The following is a 25194-nucleotide window of genomic DNA, read 5'->3' as shown; positions in this document are numbered from 1 at the left end:
GCAGTATACGTAGATGTGATACAGTTGACTGTAATCCCAAGCACTGCATCATTTTATCCCTGATATTTAACAGGCTCTACTGAAAGTTATTCGTGTTTTTGATGAGTGTTTTCATAGTTGTAGTGATAATTTAGCAAGAATTTTTCTTTAATGTAATAATAATAATAATAATAATAATAATAATAATAATAATAATAATGATAATAATAATGATAAAACTTTAATTCATTTCACAGCTGGGAAACAATTTAGGTCGTTCACTGCTACCAATCTTTGCTAATGTCTCTTTAATGATGGCGGCCATTCATTTGTAAGCCACGTCAACTCATTCATGTTAGAAAATCGTTGCATTTTCCTTTAATATATGAAAGTACTTGTTTTTTATGGATGAAAATGTTTTGACTTTATTCATAATTCACAATGCATCACGTACACAGACTTAACTGTCTGAGACCGCACACTGTCACGCACACCATTAAGAGGAACACCGCCGTCTGAAACAGGAAGAAGAAACGACCTCATCAAAAGTAAACAGAAAGAGGAAAACAGAAGACCCAGACAGTAAGCAGAACACGTCAAGGAGTGCCCATATGAAGGCTGCACTCCCACCCAACAACTCAACTCACCTTCTTAAACGACTGACTGCCTGGTTCAACGTTCCTGCTTGTCAAATGTGCATTCATTTTACACCATGATATATATATATATATATATATATATATATATATATATATATATATATATATATATATATATATATATATATATATATATATATATATATATATATATATATATATATATATATATATATATCCCCACAAGGAAAACATACGAATAACTACCGTAACATCAGCCAAGCCAGTCGATCCTACCACACTTACTTATCATTGTTACCACTATTAATGATTTATTATAGCGGTAGACTTCAAAATAGGATAGTCTTGAATTTGACAAATAGACGTGCAAGCTGACTGTTGCAATTCACGGCAACCTCCATGCCTCACCACTTCTACGAGCAAACTAACAGACTGAATACCAAATGACACCAAATAACTTGCATATCAGTAATTATACATCATCACTAGCAACACAAGATACTTCATGGGCGACCCCACCCCCCCACCGCTCTCTCTCTCTCTCTCTCTCTCTCTCTCTCTCTCTCTCTCTCTCTCTCTCTCTCTCTCCAAACAAAGACTAGACCTGTACAAAGACCAAAACACCGCTGCAACATCCCCGTGCTGCCTATAATAGGCAAACCGACACCGTGCACCAAACGTTAACAAAAAACAGCAGCAGCAGCAGCACCATCTAGCAGACATGACACACAACATGAAAGAAAACGGGGAAAGCACTGACAAAGAGAATGACAGACGCACCCCACTTCAAGGTCTCGTCAGCTGTGTCAAAAGAGAGAAAAACAGCGGAGGGGGTAAAAGACAAAAGCCATACCTGACATGCTGAAGGACTTTGAGGAGGATAGGGGAGAGGGGACGCCGCAAGTGAAGGCACAAGGGGCACTGGAGCCGCTGGTGGGCGCTGGCTGGCGGCCTTCCAAACTATATAATTTATCTTGATCGGCTGCTCTGGGAGGGAGAGAAAAAAAAAAAAAAAAAGACGAGAATTCTTTTAGTTATCCTTCGTCTTTCCCCGACTAGTGACACCTGAGGCCACGATAATGTGCCCTGCGGGTGTCGCTAATGGTGTGGTGGTGGTGGTGTGTGAATGTAAGTGTGGTGATGGTGGTGGTGGTGGTGGTGGTGTTATCAAAGGTGTGGTAGTGTTGGTGGTGTGGTGCAAATGGTTACTGGTATCGCAGTGTTGTTTTATATGAAATGTTATAACATCCTTTACCCTTATATTCCAGTGATTAAACTATTTTCTCATAAGCCATGACGGGTAAGAATCATAAACCTAGAAATTGTCAGAAGACTATTTGAATACTAATATTTTTTCTCTGTGTTATTCTGAATACGTAGCTCCATGTGATCTCTGAAAAGGTTAGTTATGGCTTATCAAGGATCTCGCTGTGTGATCCGTCAACCAGAAACAGCCCGGAGAAGACACACACACACACACACACACACACACACACACACACACACACATAATAATAGGGAAGGATCTGAGATCCTTCTCTATTATCAGGCTGTCCGTGTCCTTCGCTCTTATCAGGTCCCTTGGCTCTTATCAGGATGGTTTCCACACGGCGGGTCGCTAGGGTTGCCAAGTGTCGCCCTCAGAATGGGAGAATAGCTTAGTTACCGCTAAATATACAAAGCTAGTGGCAACACTACGGGTGGAAACAGATGCCAGACACTTCCACGCGCCATCTGACTCGAGAAACCGCGCTTGGAGCTCAAAATTGAGGCGCGAAAATTCTTGATTACGGGAACGATCGCCGTCGCTACGCACGCACTGATGCAATCGTTCATATATGATCACCGGAATGAAAGGGTTAAATAGCAGAGGTAGTGCCTTACTGCTTATATTTAAAGGGATGGAAAAGAAAATTACAAGCATGACTGCAAACTAGCAAAATGCACAAAAGAGTTAAGTGCACAGACATTACACAGTCTCAAGAGATGGCTGGATAAATTGATGGATGATGATGACAGATGGCCTGGCCTGGTGGCGGAGAGCTGTCAGAAATATCGATCTCATATGTACATTGGGAAACATATCTAGAGAAAAAGATGTTATGTGGTAAGCAGTAGTTGTGTTCTTCTTCATTAATATTGTGTGAGTTTTAAATGTGACAATGAAGCCACGTGTTGGGAAGTCCAGTTAGCAAGAATCGGCTTTAAGTTGAGACCCTAGATCTCTATTTCAGCACTTCATCCACCATCCGAACTCCATTCCAAAACTGAAATTACAATGCGCTTTAAGTCCTGCATCAATGTAAGGTGGAAGTGTTGAGCCAAGGCACTGCAGGATGAAATGAAGGAGAGATAGAACAATGAGTTATGAGCCAAGACGTGAGATAAGTCGCTGTCTTCAATTTAAAACCTATCGGCGGATGAATATTATGTCTTTTCAACAACAAAATCCCTTTACGGTATATATTTAGGAAATTTTACGTAATAATTTCCTTCTTCTACAGCTTTATTTCCTATATATACGAAAATAGATCGGCATGTGGGAATTATACACATGCTGCATCCAACTTTATTTCATGGTTTCATTTTCCAATACGCCAATAGGGGGAGATAAACGTGTGGTGGCAAATTATGTTAGGGAGAGTGTATGGGTGTTGCAGTGTGATAAGGCCACCATTAATACTCATGTACACTCACACACACATACACACACACACACACACACACACACACACACACACACATCCCATCGCCTCTCACGCGTGTTTTACAGAAAAGACTCACAATTCAAAGCCATTTTATTCACCTGTGTAGTTACTTTCAACGATATTCACACTAAGACATACAAACAAGCTCTTCAACAGTGCTTCCATCAGTCAGAGCGCCTCCCTTCCCTCATGACCGCCTGTGTGATTTGCAGGGATCAATGAATGCTTTTTTTGTCTGAGTTTTTTGTCGGTATCCTTTTGTGCGATTCAGACACCCGTATTAGCATTACGTTGTGAGCTGGACTGGAAGGCTAATTCACTCAGACTGTATGGGCAAGTGATGCTTTTAGCGGTTCACGGGATTTGGTTTCACTGCAATGATTAAATCGGTGGTTTGTTTCGGGTTCATTAGCTTCATTCCTTTTTCAATTGTTTTGTATTTGAAGTCTTATCCGGTAGATAGAATTTGGCGGTGGTAGTGGTGGTGAGAGAGAGAGAGAGAGAGAGAGAGAGAGGCAGGCAGGCAGGGAGACACAGACAAACGAATAGATTGACAGATAGATAGTTAAACAGACAGACAGACAAACAGACAGGCAGACAGGCAGACAGACAGGCAAAGTCGGTGATCTGCTTGTCCCCAGTGGTCTCATTTTTATATCTATGGCATGAATTGTGATAATCTAGCACGGCCTTTCGTTGTCAGTTATGAAAAGCGTTACATAATATTATCAGAGGATGAGAGACTGCTGCTTTAATTGTCGTTATTGTGTTATTACAGTTACGTTGTTATATCAGATAATGAGTGGTGAAAAAAAAGCACAGGATGGTACAAGATATATATATTTCTGTAACGTCCTCATTGTCGAACCGTTACAGAAATAAAGATCTGCTGCTTAATCCTGCATTTTCTCACCACAAAAATCTACTCACCACACTTAATAAATCGAGATAAACACCCTTAACATAACTGTGATATTTTGGGTCTACATGAAGCTTCCTTATAAGACCCAAACCACACACACACACACACACACACACACACACACACACACACACACACACCACATAACAAAAAAAAACTTTCCCCTTTTCCATTTCCCAAGCAAACGCAGAATCTCTACTTGGAATTGTCGAGAAAATATTTCCCCCGAAGATACGAGGCGGCAGAACAGGTCCGCATGAAAAAGAGAGAACATGAATTTCCTTGAGGCATAGTTTGCTCGCTACATCGGGATTAGATAGTTCCCAAGTGCCGGTCCCCGATATCAGGAAGAATGGGAGCAGGAGGAGGAGGAAGAGGAGGAGGAGGAGGAGAAAAAAAAAAAGGAAAAAATGAAATAACGGAAGAAAAAGAAAGGAAATTAAGAAACAGGAAAAGAAGGTGGACACAGTTATAATTTACACACACAAAGAGAGAGAGAGAGAGAGAGAGAGAGAGAGAGAGAGAGAGAGAGAGAGAGAGAGAGAGAGAGAGAGAGAGAGAGAGAGAGAGAGAGGGTCTAAAAATAGTCAATATAACAACAGAAAGTAAATCCTCTTTTCTAGACATTGATACGGAATAGCTGCAAGTGATTCACCAGGAAAGAGACATCAAAAGAACTGAAAAGAACCGACCAACATATTCACTATCTCTGCTACACAAGTATTTCACAAACTATTCTCTAATAGGATTACTGCAACGCTTGATCTCACTCCTTCCTGCGACTCCCGTTAGGGGTCGCCACACCAGACCACCAGTCACCATTTCACTGTCTTCTTCGTTTTCTGTTGCAATAATTCAACACAGCACACAGGATTCAGGAGGCGTTGTGCAGCTCACGGAACCCATGTGAAATATTTCGAATAAATAAATCCACAATGCATGACTTTAGCTGAGCAAGAAAAATATCCTCAACCATATATACACCATTGGAGTGACTGAAACACTGGGGAGAATTGAGTTAGGGGATATGTGAATGTACTGGAAGACTCATACGAGGTACAAAGTAGTATGTCGAATAAATGAATCCACAATGCATGACTTCCACTGATCAAAAAATGCCCCCGATTCTGTAAAAACCTTATATTAGCAGTTATTGAAGCAATGAGAAGAAGAGGAATAGAGGAGACATGTCAAAGTATTGCAAGTCTGATGCAGGAGGAGGACACACACACACACACACACACACACACACACACACACACACACACACACACACCACCGAGATCTGCTTCCCTGCGACGCACCGCCGCCGCGACGAGCCCTACGCGCATGTGCAAAGCTGGTCCCCATCAGAGGCTGCACTGACCGTTACAAGCACATCGCCGTCCCACTCTAGTCAGGCTGTTTAATAACCACTCATGTTACTGCTACTCTTGTTTGTCATTCTAGTTAATTTTATCTTCTTATATTGTTTTAATTTCTCTGTTCTTAATTTTGCCTTTTTAACTTTCATTTTTATAGTCTGCCTCATAATTTGCCTCTGGTTTGGTGGTATTCTCATTGTTTTTAATGTTTTCTTTCTACCACCAATGTATATTTTCAGCTGTTGGCTGCATATATATATATATATATATATATATATATATATATATATATATATATATATATATATATATATATATATATATATATATATATATATATATATATATATATATATATATATATATATATATATATATATATATATATATATATATATATATATATATATATATATATATATATATATATATATATATGAGGAGCACCGGCCAAGGGCAACAAAAGTGCAATAAAAAAAGGGCTCACTGAAGTGCCGGTCCCCGACAAAGGCGAAAGCGTTAGTCAAAAATTACAGGATAAGTGTGTTGAAACCTCCCTCTTGAAAGAGTTCAAGTCATAGGAAGGTGGAAATAAAGAAGCAGGCAGGGAATTCCAGAGTTTACCAGAGAAAGGGATGAATGAATGGGCATACAGGTTAACTTTTGCATTAAAGAGGTGGACAGAAAAGGGGTGAGTGAATGAAGAAAGTCTTGTGCAGTGAGATCGAGGGAGAAGGGGAGGTTAGCAAGAGCAATTAGCATGAAAACAGCGGTAGATGATAGCAAGATATGCAACACTGCGGCGATGAGAAACAACCTGAAGACAGTCAGTTAGAGGAGAGGAGTTGACAAGACAAAAAGCTTTTGATTCCACCCTGTCTAAAAGAGCTGTATGAGTGGAGCCCCCCCCCTCCTCCCCCCCCACATACATGTGAAGCATACTCCTTACATGGACGGATAAGGGCCCTGTAAGGAGTTAGCAGTTGGGGGGGTTGGGGGGGTGAGAAAACTGACGGAGACGACTCAGAAAGCCTAACTTCATAGAAGTTGTTTTAACTAGAGGTGAGATGTTAAGTTTCCAGTTCAGATTATAAATAAAGAACAGACCAAGGATGTTCAGTGTAGAAGAGGGGAACAGTTGAGTGTCACTGAAGAAGGGGGGATAGTTGTCTGGAATTCTAGACAACTATCCCCCCCTATATAGATGGAGAGAGAAAAAAAAAGTAATTGAACAACACTAAGTTTGTTCTGCCCCAATCAGAAATTTTAGAGAGATCAGAAGTCAGTCATTCTGTGGCTTCCCTGCATCTATCAGTAGCATCTATATTCAATAAACTGTTGATTATTAATAATGATAATAACTATAATATTATTATTATTATTATTATTATTATTATTATTATTAATATTATTATTATTATAACACAAAAAATGTAACACAGGTACGCTAAATGTACTTGCAAAACTAAAACCGTAAAATTAGAGAAGAAGGGAGCAGGTAAGTGCAAAGTAGTTCACCTGCGTCCACGTCTCCCTCTCTTCGTAATCTAGGTGATAATGTACGTCAATCACCTGCATTATGTATTGATTTCATGCAAACACGTTTTTTTTTACTTAACCCTTTTACTTACTTTTTTACTTTTTATATATATATATATATATATATATATATATATATATATATATATATATATATATATATATATATATATATATATATATATATATATATATATATATATATATATATACTTGTTCACATTTCCCTGTCAGTGATGGCATTTCCCAGCCGTCACACGGGAAACACTTCAGGCCTGGACGAGTGACGCACACTATTATCTTTAATTCAGAATTTTAATTTACCAAAAATATGCTTATTAGTAGATTCACTTATAAAATGTTCAAAAATATAAATTGGAGTCGTCAGTTGTATCATATAAATACAATACAATTCCGCTACGAGATACACACATATTTACAAATATTTCATGTGTGTTTCATTTTTGCCAGCCATTTTTTTCTTTTTTCACTGGCAGTTGAGGATTACAAGCTTTCACCTAACAAACGATTTTTTTTTTATCATATTGTATAAATCAAGAGCAGTAAAAATATTTCCATAGTGGGTAAAAATAATTGTAAACAAAACAAGTCCACAAACATTTAGCGCTGCCTCTGAGTTTGCGTCAGAAGGAAGGTGTTGCTTGAAGTGTGAATAATGAGTGTGCTAAATAGTTATATGAGTACATCATTAAAGCTAATACTGTGGCAGAATGTTGTTGTTGTTGTTGTTGTTGTTGTTGTTGTTGTTGTTGTTGTTGTTGTTGTTGTTGTTGTTGTTGTTGTTGTTGCTGTTGCTGCTGCTGCTGTTGTTGTTGTTGTCCTGCTGCTACCACTATCAGCACTACGACAGCTGCCACTCCTGCTACTGCTCTTACCACTCTTACTATACTATCCTTATTTGTCTGCTCATTTGTCTGTCTGTCTGTCTATCTGTCTGTCTATCTGTCTGTCTTTCTGTCTGTCTCTCTGTCGGTCTGTCCTCAACACTGAAAACAATTACAACTACAATTTTCATTGAGGGTGTGAGGCAAGACTTTACGTAAGGGTGATAACAAGTCCTTTACGACCATCAGGAGAACACCTCAGACAGACTCACGAGGCCTCAAGTAAAGCAATATGTATCTAACTAATTGAATCCTCAAGTCGACTTCCTCCAGTGGCTGTATAAAAGGGAGGTGGTCACGATAACCTTACAAAAAAAAAAAGACGTGTATACTAATCAGACAGAGAGAGAGAGAGAGAGAGAGAGAGAGAGAGAGAGAGAGAGAGAGAGAGAGAGAGAGAGAGAGAGAGAGAGAGAGAGAGAGAGAGAGAGAGAGAGAGAGAGAGAGAGAGAGAGAGAGCGCACCGCATCTATTCCAAAATCTCGTTTAATGCAAAGGATCATGAGAACTACGCAAGAAAGAAAAATAAATGAAAGAATAATAATATAATGTTACCGTAATATGAAAAAGAAAAAAAAAGTACATCAAGTTCGTTACCAGATGAACCTCACGATATCAAAGCGGCGCTCCTTCCGACAACTGGCGGAGCTTTGCTGGCCATGAGGTAATTACATCCGATTATTTCAAAAGACGCTTCGTGATCCGGCACGGAGTGGAAAAAGCGCGGGACTCGTTAGTGCGTGCCCTGCCTCACTGGAAAGAAAAAGGAGAACAAGCGGAAAAATGGGATTCCGTGGCGGGCGAGTCTCAGGGTATTGCAGGCAAAACTTTTTTTTTATTTATTTATACTGCCTTGTTACCTGCTTTTTTTTTTTTTTTACTAAGTTTCCACACGAGCTGGTGGAGGAAACAGGCGGCTAGAATAATGAAAAAAGCATGAAAGAGAATTGACTGGAATTAAATGCAGAGCTTGGAACGAATCAATAACGAGAGGGAGAGAGACGAGAACAACAAAGGGAGAAACCAACACAACGTACACCACCACCACCACCACCACCTACACTACGAGCACACCCACCACCACCGCCTCGCCATTCCCAAAAAGTTCGAGCCTGTCTTCGGTAACCAACTAAGGACATTTTCGCAGTACTGGAAATTGTTGCAGCGTTCTCTCGTCGGCTCCACAATCGTCGCGGCGGGGAGAGGGACGCCATTACCCTCAGCGCCGCGACGAGCTTTTCGGGGGCGCTCTCAGACTGTCTTTGTACTTCCCTTCCCTGCTCGCGGCGGTCACGGGGGCGCTGATCTCTGCTGGCAAGGTGGACAGATTTTTGAAGTTGTATCATTTTTTGTATTATTTTCATTGTTGTTGTTCAACGATGTTTTGTCTTCTTTCTGTATTTTTTTTTTCTATTTGTTCGTTTATTCCTTATTTTCATAACTCCTCCATCTTCTACATCTAACTTTTGCTACTGTTGCCATTACCATTACTGTTATGACAGCAACTACGACTACTACCACTACTACTATTGTCGTAGCCAAGCCGAGGGTGTGTTGTCGCCAAAGCAACCAGGCCTTGGCCACCCATTGCCCCAGAGGTCACTGGTTATCGCCGTGACCCCTTGTGAGGCTTACGGCATCCCTGGTCACACGAACAGGACAGTGCCTGCCTTGATGACGAGGCACCCGAGCGCCGAGTAAAGGTGACTAAGGCCGTGTAGTTAATGAACCTAGCCTATTCGTAATCAATCTTGTGATCAAGTTACCTTACAGTCGCTGACTTCACAAAACACTTCAGTAATGCACGAACTAGAAGGATATAGAAAAACCATATATGTTCGTGTGTAAAGGTGGTTATTGCCCCGCACAACCCCTGGTAATTCACAATGTGTCGGGTCGCCGGCATTGCACCACCTACTCCCTGCACCGTGGCCACGTCACCACATAAATTCTGCACAGCTATGCACCGTATGGAGGCAATCCACACATTTTCCCAGAACCATACCCACATCTAACAACACACATAATAATCACAGTCAAATAGAGAAATTTATAGTGCTTAACATACCTTCAAAGACCAACACAGGACCCAGGTGCACCCCACACAACCAACACCACCCTGGTGTCGACACAGCCCTGGCCACGTCACCACTGGCCACCCAGAACGCACTTGATAACACCTCACTTCCCTATATATTAATTCTCACCCAAGTAATATACAAAAGGCACAAAAAAATGAATATTCATAATATAATCTACAAATATACATACAAAAATGCATAAAACAAGAAAAATCCTGGCAATACACAGGACCGTCCCGAAACCCGGGCGAATACGAACAACCACGACTCCCGTCAGGTACTCAAGACATCGTGATTCATGACACAAGGATGAACGTGTACCAGAAAAGGTGAAGACGAAAAGAGAACAGCAAAAAACGTTTCTCCACCCACCCATCTCCCCACCCACCTTCTAGACTCCATTCACAGAGAGAGAGAGAGAGAGAGAGAGAGAGAGAGAGAGAGAGAGAGAGAGAGAGAGAGAGAGAGAGAGAGAGAGAGAGAGAGAGAGAGAGAGAGAATGTGCCGAGAGAAAGTGTTTGTGTAGTAGGAGTGAAATACTTTCCTTTTTTTCCTGATATTCATGTTCACTTTCTGACAACAGACAATAGAAACAAGAATAGCAACACACACACACACACACACACACACACACACACACACACACACACACACACACACACACACAATACCAGCATGTACGTAAGAGGCAGTCGACTCAACTCACCGTCTCATCTCTCGCAGAGCTCCTCCTCCTCCTCCTCCTCCTCCTCCTCCTCCTCCTCTCCTTTCCTCCTCCACTATCACCCTCTGCAGTCTCTTATTCCTCATCATCTCTCTCTCTCTCTCTCTCTCTCTCTCTCTCTCTCTCTCTCTCTCTCTCTCTCTCTCTCTCTCTCTCTCTCTCTCTCTCTCTCTCTCTGTGTGTGTGTGTGTGTGTGTGTGTGTGTGTGTGTGTGTGTGTGTGTGTGTGTGTGTGTGTGTGTGTGTGTGTGTGTGTGTGTGTGTGTGTGTGTGTGTGTGTGTGTGTGTGTGTGTGTGTGTGTGTGTGTGTGTGTTTCCACGTCACGCCACGCTCAAAAATAGAGAGAAGCCATAAGAGAATATTTTCAGCTGTCTATTCCTATTCATCTTCGCTTTTTACCTCCTTCACTCCTTTCCTTCACTCCCACACCTGAAGGACAAGAGGAGGCTGTCTCGTCGTGCTGACAGAGGCAAGGTGAATAAGGTAATCAACACAGGTAAAGTATTAATTCCACACAGCAGGTAAGAACAGGTAAAGTAATACAGAAATCTCCAATCTATGCTCACCTGGCGCCGCTAATGTACAGGTAGATGAGTGGATAATGACCCTCGGCTTACCTGTGAAGGGAGAACATAAAAAGGTGTATTGGCTCCTCGCCTTACATGGATCACTCTTGTTTAATTTTATGAGTGTTCTGACATGTCTTGTCTTCCAGTCCCACACACACACACACACACACACACACACACACACACACACACACTTTGGCAATCTACCCGAGTGACCAGCGTCTTCTATCCCCCATCTCTCTCTCTCTCTCTCTCTCTCTCTCTCTCTCTCTCTCTCTCTCTCTCTCTCTCTCTCTCTCTCTCTTGCTCTCGTCTTTGTAAGGAAACCCACAAAAGATACACACGTGACACAGATTCAATCACACACACACACACACACACACACACACGTTATCTCTTTCTCCGCGTGTCTTCAGTCAAACTTCGGTCGCCAAGTGTTGTTGTTTGCATGAAGGAAGCACCGATGACACAACACCTGCCTCTCCACCGCGATACAAACTAATACTTTTGCTTCTCTCTCTCTCTCTCTCTCTCTCTCTCTCTCTCTCTCTCTCTCTCTCTCTCTCTCTCTCTCCCTTGACTTACATCGAGAGAGAGAGAGAGAGAGAGAGAGAGAGAGAGAGAGAGAGAGAGAGAGAGAGAGAGAGAGAGAGAGAGAGAGAGAGAGAGAGAGAGAGAGAGAGAGAATGCGTACTTAAAAATACATAGAGAACGTTCAATTAAAGAGAGTTTACCTATGAAACTGTCCATGAAAATGTTTGGAAAATTACAAGGTTAAAGAAATTCAAGAAAGGAGTTATTGAATATTGTTGAATATTGAGGAGGAGGAGGAGGAGTTACAAAGAGTTACAAAGATACACAGGCTACAACAGACCTAGCGGTTCTCACGAGGTGACCTGACCTAGGGGTATTAAGGTGACTGTAGAAGAAAAGGACAGGAAAGTAGAAGGTTCTCTACCACCTTCAGGCAAACAGGAAACAGGTCGGCAATAAATGCCTTACGGGGTTAGAGAAGTAAAACCCAGAAAGAAATTTCATAGGAAAAAATGAAAATAGATGAAATGAGGTGCTCCTATTTGCTGGAGGCAGGGAAGTAAACAGAACTGTAATAAGTGCAACACCATTAAGGGGACTGATTATTGATAAAAGGTAAACCGAAAAAAATATATTAATAATAATAATAGGTAGAGAGACCGCCACTATCCGTGTCAGAGCCTGTGATGCATCGTTTTGCGCAAACATCTTGTAAACAAACAGTTGGATCATTATTGCATTTTGGCACAGCTTGTTTGACACTGTGACAACACTGCATTGCTAAGTGTGTTTCATTAAGGAGTTTACTCTTAGCTTTGAAGGCAAAGGTGACGAAACCCGAGAAGACATTGGGACAGGGGAAGGTTTGATGTGACGCGTGACGGTGCTGCGGGACAGGATCAAGGCAAAGAGGGTCTCAACATTTTTCTTGAAAAGTTACGTGTGTTTGTGATTCAGCAGTGTGTACTTATACTCAAGCTCCCCGCCACAGATTTCATGAAAAGATTTAGAATAAATCAATGCCAGTTAATCACCTCAACTCTAATTAACCTGCAACCAAGGGGGGAGGAAGAAAGAAAGACTGACAAACAGACACACGATGGACGAATGTGTAACAAAAGCTATAATTAAGAAACAAACAGTCAAATCAGGTATCGTAGTCGCCTACCAAAAAATTATTTTATTTTGATGAGAAAGCAGCAGACGTGGTAGTAGTGATGGTTGTAGTGATGGTGTTGGTGGAGTAGTTGCAAAGTGACCTGTTTGATGGTGTATATGGCAACTCTCCACATTCACCATCCATAAATGGTGATTCACCTCACCACCGCTTTTTTTCTCTCCCTCCTGCTCACAATATCAATTCAAACCAAACATGAAAACTTGCGCAAAGACTTTCAGCATCTGTGTGGTGGTGGCGAGTGTGGTGGTGGCGGTGGCGCTCATCACCTCCTCCTTCTGGGGCGTGGTGATGGACGCCCGCAAGCTTGGACTTCTGGTGGAGGCGTGGCAGCGCGCCGGTCCCCACACCACTCCTGTGGGGAAGGTGCGGGAGTGGCTGGCCACTGCCTGGTGGTTGGGGCCCCTGAAGCCTGCCCCTCCAAGGGACCCCCTGTCGGAGTGCGGCATCCCCGTCACCGACTGGCGGGAGCTGGTGGCCCTCGTGGTGAACATGAAGGCCCACCTGGCCTGCATGCAGGAGCAGATCCTTGCTGGCTGAGCAAGAGCATGATGACTTCTACACAAGCCTGGTGGTGGCGGCGTGTTGCCTGGTGGCGGTGCCGCTGTGTGGCGCCCTGCTGATAGGGTGCTCCTGCGTCCTCCTCCTCCTGCCGTGGCGCCACCATCAGTCACTCGAGGAAACCAAGGATCTGCAGACTTATACGGGACACACTGAGGATCAGCTCAAACTGATCCACTACAAACTTGTACAGCGGAAACTGAAGAAGCTTCTAAAGCAGCACTGTCCCCTGAAACGACACGTCCTGCTTGTAATGTTTGACTGGCTGACCGAGGTGCAGCTCTCCCCGGACACTGGTGGCGACGGCCGCGTCCCGGTGCCTCTCCTGTCGCGGGAGGCGGTGCCACTGACGCTGCAGGAGGACGCTCGCGTTCGAACAGGGAGGGCCAGCTGAGCGTCCCCCCCGTGGAGGACCCGGCGGCCCCTGTAGAGGACACTGCAGCCCAGGAGGCAGGTGGCGAGGAGGCCCACAGCCTGGTGCGGCGCAGCATTGTGGTGCCTCCTCGGTTCAGGCACAGGCTGGCTGGCGCCGGGGAGTGCCACCTTCGGTATTTAGCGCGCCACTACTGCGTCTTGGTGTGCCACACTTGGGACGCGCCGCGGGGCAAGCTTCACATTAAAGGCCCCAAGAAACGCGTGCTGGAGTGCCACGCCCACGTGCAGGACTTGCTGGCGGGCTACCGTGCACGTGAGGCGGGGCCCAAATGAGAAGCCTTCACTTTGCTCTCCCTCAACACAAAGGACACGCTTTGTCCTAAGAAACCTTAGAGTGACTGTAGTAGTAGCAGCAGTAGTATTAGTAGTGGTAGTAGCAGTAGTAGTAGCAGTAACAGTAACCGTAATGATAGCAGTAGTAGCAGTAGTAGTAGCAGTAGTATTAGTAGGGTAGTAGTAGTAGCAGTAGTAGTAACAGTAACAGTAGCAGCAGTAGCAGAAGTAATTCGTTGTTACCTGTTCACTTTACGTCAGTTTCGTTATCTACACTTTTAAGTTGGGTACCATTCATAATATACTTTGCTTTCTCGTTTCGATACCCTATATGAAACACTTTGTACTTATTCACATTAAGACTCATTTGACAGAAGGTGGATGAGGAAGAAGAGGAGGAGGAGGAGGAGGATGGCAAGGAAGGTGATGTGAAAAGAAGAGTAAAGGGAGAAGGATGAAGAGAGAAAGGAGGGCAGATGAAGAAAGAGGAGGAAGATGAAAAGAAGGACAATAAAAAGGAGAAACAAAGAGAATGACGAGGAAGACGAGGCAAGGACAGAGATGAAAGGAAGAAGAGAGAGAAGAGAGGTGAGACAAGGGATATAAAATTGAAAGAGAAGACGGAAGGAGAGGAGGGAAGAAAATGCGGATAGGAGAGAGAAAGAGGATATAAAATCGAGATGAGAAAAATATAATGAAGAGAAAGGAGAGAAAGACAAACGATAAACAAGGATAAAGAAGAGGAAATACAAGGAGAGGAAGAGGAGGCGTTTCTGAAACTGGATGCGGAGAGAGAGAGAGAGAGAGAGAGAGAGAGAGAGAGAGAGAGAGAGAGAGAGAGAGAGAGAGAGAGAGAGTGAGAGAGAGAGAGAGAGAGAGAGAGAAATAAAAAGAAAAGAAGAAAAAAAGAAGAAAAGAAGAAAAGAAGAAGAAAAGAAGAAGAAGAAAAGAAGAAGAAGAAGAAGAAGAAGAAAAGAAGAAGAAGAAGAAAAAAAAGAAAGAAGAAGAAGAAGAAGAAAAGAAGAAGAAGAAGAAGAAAAGAGGAAGAAGAAGAAGAAAAGAAGAAGAAGAAGAGGAGGAGGAGGAAAAGGTCGTCTTGTTTTAGTCGTCCTGCCTGGAACTTAATCTTGCAATCCTCATCTCCTCTCACTCCCTTTTCTAGTTCACAAGATTTACAGTGTGTCTTCTTCTCCTCCCTTCCATATCTCCTTTAAAATTTCTTTCCGCAAAGCCCTTCATACAATGTCACGCGTGGGTCACTGTACACACACACACACACACACATACACACACCAGGGTAGATAGATTAGTGTATTAATATTTATTTTCAGGCGTGGTTGGTGTGTATTAACATAAAAGTCCTATTAGCAATGTTTTCTTTGTTGGCTTTTTGTTATGTACTTTTCCATGATGCTTTTGTTGACCTGTTAGGAATAGTGACCTGGATTCGTGTGTGTGTGTGTGTGTGTGTGTGTGTGTGTTTCTATCGTAAGGTGGTGTGGGATCAAAGCAGTTTCTTATTGTTCGTATTGTTGTTGTTGTTGTTGTTGTTGTTGTTGTTGTTGTTGTTGTTGTTGTTTTCCTTCATCATCATTAGTATCACGTTTGCCTCTTCCTCCTCCTCCTCCTTCTTAATATCATCATCATCATCATTATATCATTACTATTGCTGATATTTCCATCGTAATTATCAGTAGTAATACTAAATACACTTGCATAACGCATTTATCACGTTACGCATACCTAAACATAAGTATCGTGATTCTCTCTCTCTCTCTCTCTCTCTCTCTCTCTCTCTCTCTCTCTGTAGGGACGCTATGCAAGACCACTGGGTATCACGTTACTGACTTTGCTGAGCCGTGAAGAGCCGTCCTTCTCTCTCTCTCTCTTCCCCTGACTTGAGCGTGAAATTGCCACTCCGCTCCTCTCTCCTATCAACTCCTCCCCCCTTCCTCTCCCCTCCTCTGCTCTTAGATACGCTGCGCCCAGTGGCTACTCCCGCCCTCTGTTGCATCACGTACAGCCAAGATACAGGAACGAGTCATTTGGGTTGGGCAGGTAAATGGTAAATATGGAAGGTATGAAGAGGTGGTGTTGAAGCTTGGACAAAACAACGAGTCACTTGGGTTGGGAAGTTAAAGGTAAGTCAGATAGTTGTGTCTGCTTTCGTTTTTTTTTTTTTTTTATTTTACTTTTTTTTTCACGCTATGTATGAAGGGTCTACACACACACACACACACACACACACGTACTTTTCCTGTAACTATCACTGCCAACTTCACCATTACAAACTACCACCATCACCACCACCACCACCACCACCACCATCACCATCACCACCACCACCACCACCACCACCACCACCACCGCAACCATAACCATCACCTCCAGACTGGCGCCATTGCCATCAACAACACCGCCGCCACCGCCACCACCACCACCACCACCACCGCCACCATAACCATCACCTCCAGACTGGCGCCATTGCACCAGTCTACATCACCACTGCCGTGTCTGTCATTTGTGTGCAGCACCAGGGAACGGATTCAGACCAGGAGGAGGAGAGGAGGAGGAGGAGGAGGAGGAGGAGGAGGAGGAGGAGGAGGAGGAGGAGAAGGAGGAGGATTAGAAAGGAAAACTAAACAGCAGGAGATATTCTGGTCCTCGGTGAGAGGTTGGGACGAGGACAAAGAGAACAAGTATGAAGGACTGGAAACACCACGAAAAAAAAAAAAAAAAAAAAAGTGGGTAATTAGACTCTGTATTAGAATAAGAAATATTTGTCAATATGAAGAGAATATACTGAAAGAAAGCAAGGAATATAAGAGGAGGATGAAAGAACACACACAAAAAAAAAACATCCTCCATTTTTTCATTACTGTACAACAACTAAATTTCAGGCAGTATACTTGTCATCACCAGTACTTCTCTTCCAGACGCAACACTTACTCGTACATGCAATTCTTTGTGAGTGAGAGGGAGAGGTGTTGTGTTCAGTGTATCCGTCAGGAGTTTATCTATATTTTGTAGAATAACCTTCAAATCAACAAAATTACAGTTAATCCTTCACTTTCTTCTTACAATGAAAAGAAACTTTTAATGAACATTTTAAAATAGTAATACATTCAAATATACATAGCTCAATATTCATACCTTGAAAACCGTAATACATTTAAATATACGTAGTTCAAGAGTGATTCCATTTTTCCTTCCTCTTGTTGTCCTACGCCAGTGTTCCTCTTACGTAAAAAATAGTAATACATTCCTTTCATTAACAAAAACACACCCCAATTCCTTGTTCCTATAACTTTTACAAACGAGCGGCAACTCACTCATCGAAAGCCAAATTAATATTGATACCCTCGAATGCAGAGAGAGATCACCTTTCACTTCATTCACTCATCTCAACATTCACTTCTATATTCATTGCTCACCCACGCAACACTCCACACTCTCCGTCACCGCAATAAACGGCTACTCTTTTTTTTTTTTTCCGCAGTAACCTCATACGATCCACCAGCACACAATTCCAGTAATTCACAAACATTTCCAGCCTGTCAGTGTCCTTCCGTGTCCAATCGGTTTTCAAAAGATACGTCAAAATCACCAAGTTTTTTTTTTTTTTTTTTTCCAGATATCCTCGCTTCATATTCACTGGCACTCAGTGATACGTTCAGTTACTCATCCACTCATATTTATTCACATTTATTTATTACACTTCACCCTCTTTTGGATAAGCCTTTTTTGACTTTGCTAATTTAAAGAATGGCGCGTCAATGGGCCTTTCTCTCTCCTCTCTCTCTCTCTCTCTCTCTCTCTCTCATCTCTCTCTCTCTCTCTCTCTCTCTCTCTGTAGTCCAGTGTTCGCAAAATACACCTGAGTATTTCCCTCTCTTTCCCTGTTTGCCTTTATTTTCCGCGGCTCTCCTCCTCTCCTTCTTCCCCCTCCCCCCTCCCCCCCCCTCCTCCTCCTCCTCCTCCTCCTCCTCCTCCTCCTTTTCTTCTCTCTTTCGTCCCCTACTCAGATCATCCTCATTCTTCCTATTCTTTTTTTTTTTCTTCATGTAGATTTTCCTTTCCCCTCCTCCTCCTCCTCCTCCTCCTCCTCCCTCCTCCTCCTCTGCTCATCACTTTCCTTTCCTCCAATAGAATTATTTCCTGCATCTCCTTAAACTTCCGCCTTTCCTTCTAGTCTCCGCTTTTGGAATCCCTCCCCTCTCTCTTCTCCTCCATCAACATCGCTCTTCCTCTCTTCCTCTCTCAATCTCTATTTCTCTACGCATTTGTAATTTTTTCCCATTCCTTTTTTCCTCTTTTGTTTTTTTTACTTATCTTCTTCACCTTTCTTTCTTACACTTTCCACTCTAGATTTTTTTTTTTTTACTTTTCTCACCAAACGGTTCTTCTTCTTCTTCCTATTCATCCTCATTCCATATATTTAGTCTTGATCCTCATGTTTAACTTTCCTTCCTTATACTCTCCATCTCTGGGTCTTCTCTTTCACACTCTCCTTCAAACCACAGTACTTTCTCCTCCTCCTCCTCCTCCTCCTCCTCCTCCCTCCTCCTCCGTCTTCCTCATCTTACAGTTTCCAGCCTTAGATATATTCCACCTCCTCCCAAAAACAGTTCTTCTTCCTCCTCCTCCTCCTCCTCCTCCTCCTCCTCCAAATATTTACTCCGACGACAATAACTGGAGGCGACCCATTTGTTCCTCTCCTGGACTCTCCCTTTGGCCAGCAGACGAATCACTTGACACACACACACACACACACACACACACACACACACACACACACACACACACACACACACACACACACATCCAGGTGAGTCATGGGCTGGTTTGTTTGTTCGGTTAAGATGATTGATAAACAGTGTGAGAGAAAGAGAGTGAGAGGGAGAGGTGTTGTGTTCAGTGTATCCGTTAAGAGTTTATCTTTATTTTGCAGAGGGGTGTGTGTGCGTGTGTGTGTGTGTGTGTGTGTGTGTGTGTGTGTGTGTGTGTGTGTGTGTGTGATGGAGGATGATAAAAATGTCAAGCTTTGGGTAACAGTGTCCTTCCTACATAAAAAAAAAAAAAAAAAACGTAAAAGATGTGTTAGTTTATAATTTTACTCAGTATAATCTCTAGTCAGAATCACTAATTTTTTTTTATGTATTAAAGAGATATAAAAAAATCTTTCAAAAGCAAAAATAAATCAATAAATAAATATAATAAAACCAAATAAAACAATGAAAGAAAATAAAAATAGGCAAATATAAAAAAAAAAAAAAATAAATAAAGGCGTTTTTACCAGCGCATCAGAATATCAAACACTGTTTGATGTTTCGGCTGGGCTTTTGGTAAACACGACTACTGTGCTACCAGACGACTCTCGCTCGCACCGTCTCGGAAAAACTGTCGTACGGATCATAACACAGACAGCAGCCGTGGTGGGAAGTTTGAGTGTTGTCGGCGAGGGGAGTAATGGTAGAGTCTCTCTCGACTCGCCTGCGGTGTAACAGGGAGAATAATCGCGGCCCCGTGCCATCACATGAAGTCAGCACACAGAACACAAACATTCTCACAAACACATAATACACAGTATAACATCAATAAGTAAAATAGCAAGGTGGACAGCCCACCATCTTTAATCTTATACTTCTTTCATTATTTCTCACTATCCTCTTATACTCATATTATTCTTCCTTCACCCCATCTTTTCTATAAATATAGATAGATAGTTAGGGGAAGTTTGAGTATCAACAAAGCCAGACTACGAGAAGAGTGTCAAGGGACGAGATAATGGACAGCAGCACCGACTCTGATACTTATCTGGAAGATGAGGAAAACCAGTCTCTTGTATCAGGACCTATGATGCCTCTATTGGCAGTTGCAAGCGTGGCAGAGATGCAGCCAGAGGCAGATATCGGTGCTGTAGCAGTATCAGCAGCAGTAGCTTGTGACTTCATGGAAAGGTAATTATTGTCGACCAATACTAATTTTAACTATTTGTATACTAAGGGTTCTCTGGAGATTTGCAAAAAAAAAAAAAAAAAAAAAGTTAAATTTACGCTGCTTTGATGCATTAACATTGCAGTCACTGACAATAATGAAAAACCATTAGAAGTACCGGTATAGGTCTAAGAGTATACTCATACACTTTTTCATGGTTTTCTGATAGGAAACAGAGAGTAGTATTAAATGGGGCAATGTCTGAGTGGAAGGAAGTGGTTAGTGGGGTACCCCAAGGATCAGTGCTAGGACCTCTTCTTTTCTTGGTGTATATTAATGATTTAGATATTGCAATTAGTAGAAAAGTCTCTAAGTTTGCAGATGATACTAATATAGCATGTGCAGTACAGGGTGAAAAGGACAATTACAGAATACAACGAGACCTGGACAGGCTGATAGTATGTGCAGTACAGGATGAAAAGGACAATTACAGAATACAACGAGACCTGGACAGGCTGATAGCATGGGCAGACAGGTGGCAGATGGAGTTTAATTCTAAAAGTGTCAGGTTATGCATTTAGGTAAAGACAACAAACTTTAGCTATGAGATGGAGGGATGTTGGCTAGAGGCAGTAGAGGAGGGAAAGGATTTAGGTGTAGTGACAGACAGGGCTATGAAATTTCCAAAGCAATGTTTAGAAGCAAGAAATAGGGCAAATAGGATCCTGGGTTTTATAAATAGAAATGTTAGTTAATAAAAGTGGAGGAAGTGGTGCGTAGCTTATATAATTCATATGTTAGGCCCTATTTAGAGTATTGCAAACAGGCCTGGTCACCCCATTATAGGCAGGATATTAATATGTTAGAAGCAGTTCAGAGAAGAGTAACTAGGATGATACCAGCATTAAAGCGCCTGGAGTATAGAGATAGATTAAAGGAATTAAACATGTTTTCATTTGAGAGATGTATAAGAGGGGATATGATAGAGTCATTTAAAATGTTCTGTGGAATGTTAAAATGTGGAATGAAATCGTCGTAATGCCGCTACACAGAACAGTTACAACGATGAAGCGTCCAAGATGTACGCAATGTTGGTGTTATCGCAGCAGCATTTCAAAACAAATATCATTTCTCCGATATAATTTGCTTTAATACTGATATCAGTAAGCATACAGCAATAAGGTAATCCTTTAATTCTTATTTTTCAGCAAGTATTATACAGAAATATAGCATAAACTATACCAAGTTCACATAACTGGAAGACGAAGTCACAACCACATGAACTGCCACGGACGTCCCTCACTAGACATATGTCCGAACAGTGTCGACGTATCACAAGACGACACAACCATTTATTTCAAGTCTTATGGACAATTCTTTTGAATTCTAATGCCAGGAACAAGTTACTACTTTGATCTTCTTTTGATATAAAACAATTATCATAATCCTTAGAGCCTCAGAATCGTGATTATTAAATGTGAAAGGAATGGCAATACCTTTCAGCTATTCTGGGCAGATTCACTGCCGTATATCAAACGTCTGTCCCAGACGTTTGATATTCTGATGCGCTGGTAAAAACGCCTTAAAGAAATAAAGGCTTTCTTCTTTTTCGTACTTTAAAAGAAAACGGGAGGAGGAGAATAGAAAGACAAGCCAATTTATTATTTTTTTCTCCGAGGGTGTGCTGATGTTCCTCTTCCGAAACAGCTCAAGTCATAAGCAGGATGAAACTGAGAAACAGAAGAGAATTGCAGACTTTACGAGTAGAAAAGAAAAGAAGAGAGAGAGAGAGATGAGAGAGAGAGAGAGAGAGAGAGAGAGAGAGAGAGAGAGAGAGAGAGAGAGAGAGAGAGAGAGAGAGAGAGAGAGAGAATCCTAACTTACATTAAAAGCGCTGTAGAAAACACGAAGACGCCTAGAAAAAATTACAAATAAATAAATAAATAAATAAATAATAATCGAAAGAAAATATTTTCCTATTTCTAGCTAATACAACGTTGAAAGGACGCAGTGGAACAAAAGGTAGTGTTTATGACACAATGTTTTTCAGTGTATGACACTGAAAAACATTGTGTCGAACAGCGCTCAAATACACATAACAGTTACAATGTTTAGAGAGAGAGAGAGAGAGAGAGAGAGAGAGAGAGAGAGAGAGAGAGAGAGAGAGAGAGAGAGAGAGAGAGAGAGAGAGAGAGTCATAACATAAAATAATTTAAAACAGATTAGAGTTGTAGAGATAAACAGGAGAAGGGGTGAGAGAGAAGCCTAATGTAACCTGAGAGAAGCCTAACCTAACCTGAGAGAAGCCTAATGTAACCTGAGAGAAGCCTAATCCAACCTGAGAGAAGCCTAATGCAACCTGACATAAACACTCATATTTCCTCTGTGGACTAATGGCGAGGCGAGGAAGGTGTGTGTGGATTTTAAATGAAGTGAAAGACAAGTGATTTGAAAGTGGTTTTTCAAGTGTGGCTGTTCTTTTTGTTACTTGGAATGGAAGAAAGGGACGTGAGGCTTTATATTATATTAAAAGAAAGTTGACATTAAGTAACTGGAAGTGTTAGTGACTTTTGGAGGAGTTATTAATGTTAAGGGCAAGAAGGTACGAGAAATACAGGTTAAGTCAAAGGAAAGTTAAAATAATAAAACAAAATTAACGAGGATAATTTTATGAGATTGGAAGAGAAGGAAATTAACTTTAAATGTCATGAAAAAGAAAGTTGAGATTAATTGGAAGTGTTAGTGACTTTTGGAAGAGTTATCAATACTAAAGGGAAGGAAGATATAAAATTATAGTTCAATGAAAATCAAAATAATATAAGGTAAAATTAACTAATGTAATTTTGAGAGATTATTTACTGACTATTATTTCTTCTCAAGTTTCACTAAATAGGCCGATTCAAATTTTCAAAAGTTTACATCATTTCAAGAGACCACGGAACAAAAGGAGTAAGAGAAATTTAAACCTGCTTATATTTGCTCACTAAAGCCCTCTAGGAATACTGAATTGAGATATGAAGCGTCATACTGCCATTCACACTCAAACAATTAAGAAAAGAAAGTTAAGGATGCAGACAACAAATTAAGCAAAAGGAAAGTTAATAAAACGTGTAAATTTTTTGCTGGCTTTCTCTCTTCTTGGATTACTATTAATGAAAGATACGTGCAATTCAGTGAAGGAAGCGACAGTTTATCAAAAACCTGGATTTTTTGCTTATTTAGTTTTTCTGTGTATGCATGAGCAGATAATGACACGTGATTATGAGAAAAAAAAAAAAAAACATGGAATAACAAACTGTGGATAAAAAAAAAAAAATACGTGAAGAATAAAAAAAAAATAAATAAATAAATAAACTAAAGAGGAAAAAAATAAAGCCAATGACATAAACAGTGAGGGGAAAAATATACCTAAAAAGAAAAAAATACAATAATATACGCAGTTAATAGAGATAATAATAATAATAATAATAATAATAATAATAATAATAATAATAATAATAATAATAATAATAATAATATGGTGAAAATGGAAAGGCAAATAATACAAAGAGCGAATAACGCAAACACTTAATAATACGTGAAGAAGAAAAATGAACTACCAGGAATATCATAAACAGTAAAGAAAAGATACACATGAAAGGGAAGAAGACAATATGAGGCAGAGTGAATGACACAGACAGTTATTTGGCCAGGAAGTGAGTGAGTGTGTGGGAGTGCCAGAAATAACGGAAAGGAATGCCCAGAAATGACGAACGTAAATACACTATGATTTTTCTTCCCTTCCTCACAGTGATGAGAAGTAAAGGTGAGAACAAATGAAATTCAGAGAGAGAGAGAGAGAGAGAGAGAGAGAGAGAGAGAGAGAGAGAGAGAGAGAGAGAGCATTACATATCTCCTGAATACAGGCATACAGTCGTTATATGTTTACGAGCGAAAAAAAAAAATAATTAACACTGGAAAAAGATAAACCCGAAACAGCGTGTGAAGTCTTTTTTTCTTTGTTTTTGTCATTTCAGTCTTTTAATTGATTTTTTTTTTCGGAAGCGCCGGTAGGTAAAGGATTTAAAGAATAGAAATTCGAAAGAGAGGGAAAAGTGTTCGATCCAATTATAGACAGACATATTTGCGTGGGACACTGTTTTCCATTTTTTGTCCTTTAAGGGGAGAGGGGAGAGCTGGAAATGGGAAGAGGTAGGTAGCAGGAAGAGAGGTGAGGGGAGAGATGGGTAGAAAAGGTTAGTAGCAGGATAGGGGAGGGTATGGGAGAGAGATTAGGGGAAGAGCTGGATACGGGAGTATGTAGGTAGTACGAGAAGTGGGGAGGGGACATGGGAGAAGAGAGAGGTAGGCAGGAACAGTGACAGGGGACATAGGGGAGGGGAGAGCTGGAGTTGGAGAGAGGTGAGGGGAGAGCTGAGTCGTGGACAGTGGTAAGGCGGCGAGGTGAGGGGGAAGAGGGTGAGGGGGAGAGGGGAAGGACTGAGGGCTGGAGGAGGAGGAGGAGGTGAGATTTCCCTTCATGTGTGATTGTCCTAGCACGTGATAAGACTTTCAATAGAGGAGGAGGAGGAGAAGGAGGACGAGGAGGAAGAGATAATGGAAGGTGTGAAGAGGAGTCAATTAAAGTTTTGTTTACATGGTGAAGTAAGTGTGTGTGTGTGTGTGTGTGTGTGTGTGTGTGTGTATGTGTGTGTGTGTGTGTGTGTGTCTGTGTGTCGTTGAAGTATTGGACGCGAAATGTTAGGTATTGCAAGAAGAGAAAGGGAAAATGAAATAGGAGGAGGAGGAGGAGGAGGAGGAGGAGGAGGAGGAGGAGGAGTTGAAGTGGTGAAACGAAATTCGTAACAAGTTTCCTGTGATACATAA

At 41.5% G+C, this 25194-nt stretch overlaps 1 long non-coding RNA gene across 1 annotated transcript in view; it reads right to left on the bottom strand.

Moving 5' to 3' along the window:
- LOC135113830 (uncharacterized) overlaps positions 1–10187 on the bottom strand; it is a 16776-nt gene extending 6589 nt beyond the window's left edge. The window contains exons 1-2 of the long non-coding RNA XR_010275087.1: positions 10106–10187; positions 1453–1586 (exon numbers count right to left, since the gene is read on the bottom strand). This is a non-coding gene — a long non-coding RNA (uncharacterized LOC135113830). The remainder of the gene's footprint in view (positions 1–1452; positions 1587–10105) is intronic.
- Positions 10188–25194: the final 15007 nt, after the last annotated feature.

The sequence above is a fragment of the Scylla paramamosain genome, chromosome 26, assembly GCF_035594125.1.
Source record: "Scylla paramamosain isolate STU-SP2022 chromosome 26, ASM3559412v1, whole genome shotgun sequence".
Classification (NCBI taxonomy): domain Eukaryota; kingdom Metazoa; phylum Arthropoda; class Malacostraca; order Decapoda; family Portunidae; genus Scylla; species Scylla paramamosain.
The sequence above is the reverse complement of the archived record's forward strand: the minus strand, read 5'-3'. Positions and strand labels throughout refer to the sequence as shown.